This window comes from Macaca fascicularis, chromosome 2 (genome assembly GCF_037993035.2).
Source record: "Macaca fascicularis isolate 582-1 chromosome 2, T2T-MFA8v1.1".
Classification (NCBI taxonomy): Eukaryota; Metazoa; Chordata; class Mammalia; order Primates; family Cercopithecidae; genus Macaca; species Macaca fascicularis.
The window spans coordinates 11,396,746-11,405,721 of NC_088376.1; positions in this window are offsets into that span (position 1 = coordinate 11,396,746).

Here is an 8,976-nt window from a genome sequence, read left to right on the forward strand (position 1 = left end):
TGAATTCCCTATTCTCAAAATTGAATGGGAGGCTCTACCTCATAAATATGTAGCTGCCCTGAGCACAGAAGTGTATAGGAGGTGAAGGTCTAGGAATGAGTGTAATTTTATGCTTATAAAAAAATGGAGAACACTCAATTCTCCATATTCATGGTCCCATATCTGCAAATTCAACCTACCACAGATTAAAAATGTCCAAAAATTATAATACAATAATAATAAATACACATGAAAATATAGTATAACAATGATTTATATACTATTTACATTTTATTAGGTCTTATAAGTAATCTAGAAATGATTTTAAATATACAGAAGAAGTGAATAGATTATATGCAAATAACTATGGCCATTTCATCTAAACGACTTGAGCACCTGTGATTTTAGTATCGGTGGAAGTCCTAGAACCAGTCCCTGGCAGATAACAAGGGATGACTGTACAAAGTCCTCAGACATAGATACATTTTAAGTACATAGATAATTTTTTTAAGTGAGCCCTTCATCTTCAGGGATTAGATCAACGTTGTATAGACCTAAGACAATGTGTCCCAGTGGTGGAACAGCGGAGGAAAAATCTGGTCTGTGCATCATGAGGTGGTTGTAGTAGGGTTAAGAAAATTAAAGGCATCATACTGGGAAAGCTATGATGGAAGAGGAAGGAGGAACCCATATGTAAAATCGAGTATTGGTTTCTATTCTTTTTTTTTTGGGATAAGAGTCTTGCTCTGTCGCCCAGGTTGGAGTGCAGTGGTGTGATCCTAGCTCACTGCAGCCTTGAACTTCTGGGCTCAAATGATCCTCCCACCTCATCCTCCTGAGTAGCTAGAATAACAGGTGTGCACCACCATGCCCAGCTAATTTTTTACTTTTTGTAGAGACAGGGCCTCTCTATGTTGCCCAGGCTGGTCTCCAACTTCTAGCCTCAAGCAGTCCTTCCACCTTGGCCTCTCAAAGTGTTGGAATTTCAGGCATGAGCCACCACACCAAGCTTGGTTTCTGTATCTTGCGTCTAGTTAATTGAACAAGGCTTTACTTCCATAATCTTAAGATTTCTGACTCAATTTTGAAATAATGGAATCTCAGCTTGTGGGAGTGATCCTGCTTCTGGGAAGAATTCTGCCACAATAAGTTCAGAAACAAAAAGCAAAGGACTAAGATTCGGGTAGCTTGAAGTTATGGCTCTTCCCAACAGTTTTATGATGTTGGACAACTGGTAAAGACCTCTCTGGGCCTTAATTATTGTATTTCACCTGAATATATCAGAGAGCCGACTTCCTCACTGAGTTACAGGCCTTGAATGAGATTGAAAAAAGCTTCATAAAATGTGAGGCAATAAAACAAGGTTTTCATAAAATGCTGCTTTAGAGTGTCAGAGGTCTGACTCTGAGCTGAGTTGAGCTGGCTGGGTTGGCTGACCCTCTCTACCTTGGTATGGTCTGTTTCTAAGTAGGGGTCTGGGCTCATCTGTCTTTAGGCTGCACCAAGGGCTGTGACTCCATGCTAGCATTGATGATTGAAACATTTTAATAATTTGTCATAAAGATCCAAGACAGTAGGTAGTTTTCTGAGTCTAATAGATTATGTTCTGAGCATAGGCCGTCTGTGACCTAATGAAATCTGAGGTCAATTATAGAGGATTTTTGCTCCATTTGATGGGACCCATAAAATTTAGGTCACTCTCAACCACCAGCACCAACCTTAACAGAGAGCACATATCAAAAGATACAGATGTCTTTTGTTTGCCACATATCATATGAGAAAATATACCTGAAATTGTAGGATGATGTAAATGGGCGTGTTCAGTATAGGTCTACATTTGATCCAGCAATCCTACTGCTGGGTATCTGCCCAGAGGAAAAGAAGTCATTATACGAAAAAGATACTTGCACACACATGTTTATAGCAGCACAATTCACAATTGCAAAAATGTGGAACCAACCCAAATGCCCATCAATCAATGAGTAGATGAAGAAACTGTGACATATATATATATGATGGCATACTACTCAGCCATAAAAAGGAATTAATTAATGCAATTCACAGAAACCTGGATGAGATTGGAGACTATTATTCTAAGTGAAGTAACTCAGAAATGGAAAACCAAATATTGTATGTTCTCACTCGTAAGTGAGAGCTAAGCTATGAGGATGCAAAGGCATAAGAATGACACAATAAACTTTGGGACTCAGGGGGAAAGGGTGGGAAGTGGGTGAGGAATAAAAGACTACAAACTGGGTGCAGTGTATACTGCTTGGGTGATGGGTGCACTAAAATCTCACAAATTACCACTAAAGAGCTTAATTTACATAACCAAACATCACCTCTTCCCCAATAACCTGTGGAATTAGAAAAATTTTTAAAAATGTGTTAGATCCACTCTTTGGAACTCAGATACCATCTCCGGAACACCCCAGTGCTTTGTTCCCAATATCCTTTCTAAGTCTGCACCAAACAGCACGGGCACTCTCCTCTCCTCGTGTATCTTCCTTGATCATCGCTGAAACCTGTGTAGAAGGATGAACTGGAGAGCAGAGTGGTGAAAACCCCTCACAGCTGTCATCTCACAGCCTTTCATCAGAATGGTGTCACTATCTAATTTTCCCCATCTCAGTAGAATCTTAATTTGCATTCATTTGAGTGAGGTTGAACACCTTTTCATATGTGTAAGGGCCGTTTTTATATCGTGTGTATGTGTGGTCTGTTCAGGTTTTAAACCCATTTTCATGTTTTGAACTTTTTTCTCTCCATTTTTAAGAGTTCTTTACATATTAGGAATATTAGCCCTTTATGATGTATGTTGCAAATTTTTTCTTCAAATTTCTCAGTTGTATTTTTACTTTGTTTATGGTATTTTTCCACACAAAAGGTTTTTTATGCAACCAAATTTACCAGATTGTTTTTATTATACCTAGATTTTGAGTCAAAATTAGAAATCCTTTCTCTATACCCATTTTTTAAATGAATTTGCCTCACGTTTCCTTCCAGTACTTGTTTCTATGCATTAATGAAATTATTGTCTACATACAAAAATCCCAAATCTTCTATAAAAATAGATCCTAGAACTAATAGGTGAGGTTAGCAAGTCACTATGTATATGGCCAATATTCAAAACACAATTTAATTTCAGTATTATAAAAATAAATGTTTGGAAATTAAAAAATTTAAAATACTACCATAGTACCATTTACACTACATCAAAAAAACAAAATACTTAATAAATCTAACAAAAATATGGAAAGGATTGTATGCTAAAAACTGCAAAACACTGCTGAAAGCAAACTCTTAAATAATTGGAAAGATATACTGTATTCATAGATTGGAGAACTCAGTAGTGGTAAAATGTCATTTTTCTTCAAATTGACCTATAGATTTAACACAATTCCAATCAGAAACATAATAGGCTTTCCTGTAGAAATAAGTTGATTCTAAAATTTATAAGGAAATGCAAAGGATGTAGAATACCCGAAATAATTTTGAAAAAAGCCACAAACGTGGAGGGTTCATACTAACTGATTTTAATTTTTTTAATTTTTAAAATTTTTTGTAGCGATGAGGTCTCCCTATGTTGCCCAGGCAGATATCAAACTCCTGGGCTCAAGTGATCCTTCTGCCTTGGACTCCCAAAATGCTAGAATTCACAGACATGAGCCACCACACTGGGCCCTAACTCATTCTAACACTTATGGTAAAGCTACAGTAATTGAGCTAATGTAGGCTCGGTGAAATAAGACAGACAAGTAGAATGAAGAAACAAGACAGGAAATTTAAAAATAGATTCATACATAGAGGATCAATTAACTTTTGACAAAGGTGCAAAGGCAATTCAGTGGACAAAGGATAGTCTTTACAATAAATGATGCACATCTACATGTTAAAAAAAAAACACCTTGATCCATATCTTGTACCATATACAAAAATAAACTCTAATGGGATCATAGACCTAAATCTAATGGTATAAAGCTTCTAGAAGACAGCATAAGAGAAATCTTCCTAAGTTTGGGTGAGGCAGAGGTGTCTTAAGCATGACAAGAAAAACACAATTCATAAAATTAAAAACTTGATAAGTTGGACTTTATTAAATTTAAAATCATTTCTCTTTAAGACATTAAGAGAATGAAAAGTAACATCAGAAACGGAATATTTGCTCTCTCTAGATATCTCTGTATGCTACATATATCAAATAAGAGCCTTATATCCAGATTATAAAAAACTATCAAAGCTCAATAATAAGAAAACAACACAATTTATAAAACAGGCAAAGAATTTGAACAGACACTTCATCATAGATGATCTGTAGTTGGCAAAAAAGCACATTAAAAGATGTTCATAGTGATATTCAATTAACATCATTATTAGGATATACAAAACAAAGCTACAGTAAAACACCACCATTGACCTATAAAAATGGATAAACACTAAAAAACAAAAAAAAAAAAGCAAAAGAATACAGTTGACAATACCAAGTGCTGTCAAGGGTGCAAAGCAACTGAAATTCTCATACATTGCTGGTGGGAATAAAAAATGGGGAAAAGTTTGGGCATTTTTAAAGTTAAACCCGTATTTACTCCTGGAAAGTTTTCTTCTTCTTTTACAGTTCTGTTTTTGTTTTTTAGGGACAGGGTCTCACCCTGTCATCCAGTTCAACAGTTCAATTATAGTTTTAAATGATAGTTACATTGTTTTCTATTTCTTCTTCACGTACTCCATGTTGCTTTGTTGCAGTGTTGCTTTGGACTGTCTTCCCTGTCAATCATTTTCTTCCTGACCCGTTTTACTACTTTATTTCATTTTCTTGCCTGTCTTTCTTCAGTGCCTTATTAAATTTCCATCTGAGTACATTCTCCTTTGGGTGCTATAGCGAGGTGATGATGACCACTCCCACCCCAACACCCCAAAAATGTCTACTCAGAACCTGGGAATATGATCTTATTTGGAAAAAGGGTCTTTGCAGGTGTAATTAAGTATCTCAAGATAAAATAATCCTAGGTTTTCTGGGTGAGCCCTAATTCCAATTGCAAGTATCCTTAGAAGAGAAGGACAGAAGACACATAGAAAAGACGGTAATGTGAGGCCGGGCGCGGTGGCTCAAGCCTGTAATCCCAGCACTTTGGGAGGCCGAGGCGGGCGGATCACGAGGTCAGGAGATCGAGACCATCCTGGCTGACACGGTGAAACCCCGTCTCTACTAAAAAATACAAAAAACTAGCCGGGCGAGGTGGCGGGCGCCTGTAGTCCCAGCTACTGGGGAGGCTGAGGCAGGAGAATGGCGTGAACCCGGGAGGCAGAGCTTGCAGTGAGCCGCGATCCGGCCACTGCACTCCAGCCTGGGCGGTAGAGCGAGACTCCGTCTCAAAAAAAAAAAAAAAAAAGAAAAGAAAAGACGGTAATGTGGGAAGGAAGGCGGAGATTAGAGTGACGCGTCCACAAACCAAAGAACAGCAAGGATTGCTGGCAGCCCCCAGAAGCTGTGAAGGAGAGATAGAGTAGACCCTTCCCTCAGAGCCTCGGGAAGAAATAAGCCCTGCCAGCCCCTTGATTTCAGACCTCTGGCCTCCAGGACTGTGGGAGAATAAATTCCTACTGTTTCAAGCTTTCGGTTTATAGTAATCTGTTAAGACAGCCCTAGGAAACCAACGCAGGTACCCTCTTAAAATTTATGTTTCAATCCTAAGATTATTTTTCTTTTTCTTTTATTTTCTTTCTGAGTTCAAGCAACACGCTGTTCATTACTTCCCATTTTTTTTCTAAATCCATTTATATTTTAATTTCTGATTAAAGGTAGTTTTTCAGGCTAGGTGCAGTGGCTCACGCCTGTAATCCCAGCACTCTGGGAGGCCGAGACGGGTGGGTCGCTTGAGGTCAGGAGTTTGAGACCAGCCTGGCCAACATGGTGAAACCCCATCTCTACTAAAAATACAAAAATTCCCTGGGTGTGGGACGCATATCTGTAATCCCAGCTACTTGGGAGGCTGAGGCAAGAGAATCTCTTGAACCTGGGAGGTTAAAAAAATGAACAAATAAATAAATAAATATAGTTTTTAAATTTATTGTTTGAACCTGGGAGGTTCAAAAATTAAATAAATAAATATAGCCCATGTCTGTACACTTGTTTGAGGTTATTTGAGTCTGGAGTGTTGCACTGCAGTTTTCCTCTGCTTCATGGTCGTTTTTGTGTTTACCACCCTTGGAGTGGTGGAAAATTTTTACTACTTGAGGTGTGTTGAGTCTCTTTCTTTCTTTAAGTAGCTTTGCATAGATTTATTCCATTTTTTATAATTCTTTTTGTGGATGTGGGCTAATTTACAAGAATCTTCGTTTAATGGTGCCCTCTTCTGTCAATGTGATGAAGTACAGCTTTAATGATTGTGTTTTGGTACTGGGGGGAAGAATATTGTGTCTTCTAGGAGATACCCAACCCTGTTATGCACACTAAAAAATATAAAGCTCTATCTTAAAGGCTTTACCTTTCAAATTCAGTATAGTTGAAATTTATTCTCTGAAGGATGAACCTCCAAGAGCACACAACACGGTATCCTTGCATTACCATCAGGTGATAACTTCACATTTCCTTATATGGGATGTTTCCTCCGAGCCATCCAATCCCACCTTCACCCTGCTGCCTCCTCCCGTGTGCCCTCTCTCTCTAAAAACCACTGTTTTGGTATGTCCCACAAAAGCCAGGAGGTGTAAACCAAGAAGGAAGCAGTGTGAGGGAAAAAGGAACAAGATTCACAGAGGAACAAAGGAAATTCCTGAGATGATGATGAAATGAAGTTCTAGGAGAACACTTGTTTAATGCAGGGTTGGAGATCACCAGTTCAGGAGGGACAGCGCCCCCACAGACTCCCTTCAAAAATGAAGCTTATCAGCAGGGCATGGTGACTCACCTGTAATCCCAGCACTTTGGAAGGCCGAAGCCAGCGGATCGCTTGAGGTCAGGAGTTCAAGACCAGCCCGGCCAACATGACAAAACCCCGTCTCTACTGAAAATACAAAAATTAGCCGGGTGTGGTGGCGCACGCCTGTAGTCCCATTTACTTAGGAGGCGGAGGTGGGAGAATCACTTGAGGTAGGGAAGTGGAGGTTACAGTGAGCCGAGACTGTGCCACTGCACTCCAGCCTGTGTAACAGAGTGAGACTCTGTCTTGAAAGAAAGAGAGAGACAGAAAAAAGAAAGAAAAAGAAAGGAAGAAAAAAGAAAATAAAGAAAAAAGAGAAAGAGGAAGGAAGGATTTTTAAAAAGCTTGTAGAATATTTAATATTGATAAATAATTGTACCAACAAAAGTTTGACAGCTGGGTCAGAGTTTGGGGATAAACTGGTGATATTACAAAAGAATACTAAGCAAACAAAAAATGTAATCATTAACTCCAGGGTAGGGGATGGTTAAAAGAAAAGGAAAGAGGCCAGGTGCAATGGCTCATGCCTGTAATCCCAGCACTTTGGGAGTCCAAGGCAGTCAGATCACCTGAGGTCGGGAGTTCGAGACCAGCCTGACCAACATGAAGAAGCCCCCTTCTCTATTAAAAATACAAAATTAGTCAGGCGTGGTGGCACATGCCGTGATCCCAGCTACTCGGGAGGCTGAGGCAGGAGAATCACTTGAACCTGGGAGGCAGAGGTTGCTGTGAGCTGAGATGGTGCCATTGCGCCTGGGCAACAAGAGCAAAACTCTGTCTCAAAAAAAAAAAAAAAAAAAAAAGGCGGGTGGGGAAAGAAAATGTAGCCATGAAACCCATACATAGCTCAGCTATAAATAACATTTACATAGTCAAAACATATAATCTTTGAATATTGACTTCACCAAATATGATGCTATCATAACTACATTAGGAGTGGGGTATAGAAGAATTGTGTGTGGATGAGGGGTGAATTGTAAGATGGCTAAATCTTAATCTTCCATTGTAGTAAATAATATTTAAAGTCAAAAAACAAAAACATGGCAGTATAATCATATCCTTTAGGAAAATGAAAGTAAATACTATGATAAATGGCTGAAGATTTGAAAGTGGTTGCCTCTGGGAACAGGAATGTATAGGTGAATGGGAGAGAAGAAATGGAGAATGGGTGCTTTCGTTATGATACTGAGGTGATGGTCTGAGGATCATGCAGAAGAAGCATTAATGTAGCATTCTCCTGACTCTTCCATATCAAATACAGTCACTCCTCGACTTAAGGTGGGATTAAGTCTGAACAAACTGATATTTTCAACTTATAATTGGTTTATCCTGATGTAACCCCATTGTAAATTGAGAAGCATACTGAATGCATATCACTTTTGCACCATCCTAACGTCAAAACATGTGAAGTTGAACCATAGAAAACCGGGGACCATCTGCGTCTTCAGTGACGCACACTACCACTCCTTCGCAGGCCAGTTTCCCTCCACCATCTCTACATCTTATGTTCTAAGACTCAAATCAGGTCCCGTATTCTCCTGACAGTCTTCCCTGTTTGCTTGAACAAAACTGGTCTCTGAGCACTCATATTCATAGTCTATTACACTTCTTTGGGCAGCTCATCATATTCTCTTTCATTGTATTAGGTAAGAGTGATTTGGAACTTGCAGCAAATGCTAAGCCCTCAGAGGAGGCAGGGAAATCATAAATGCTTGTTCAATTAAAACAAACACATCCTGAGAGAGGACGCAGTGTCTTCAGAGCCCTTACTGGTGACCAGCACCCAATACGTAGAAGAGAGAAAGGGATGGGAAGGAAACAGTGGGGAATGGAATGGGGAGCAGGGAAATTAGGTAAAGGTAGTCAGCACTCACCCCTCCAGAAGACATTTCGTAGAGGAGGACTTGAAACCAATATGCAGGAAAGATTAGTGAGAACAGGTAGATAGTTAGGATGTTTGTGTTTTTGTTCTTTTTTTTTTCTCTAGCCTAAGAAGGGTGCTAAGAAAGTGTCAAAGAATCTCAACAGCAAGTACTGTGGTGATCAAATCCTGTTCCTCACATGCTTTTATGTTCTA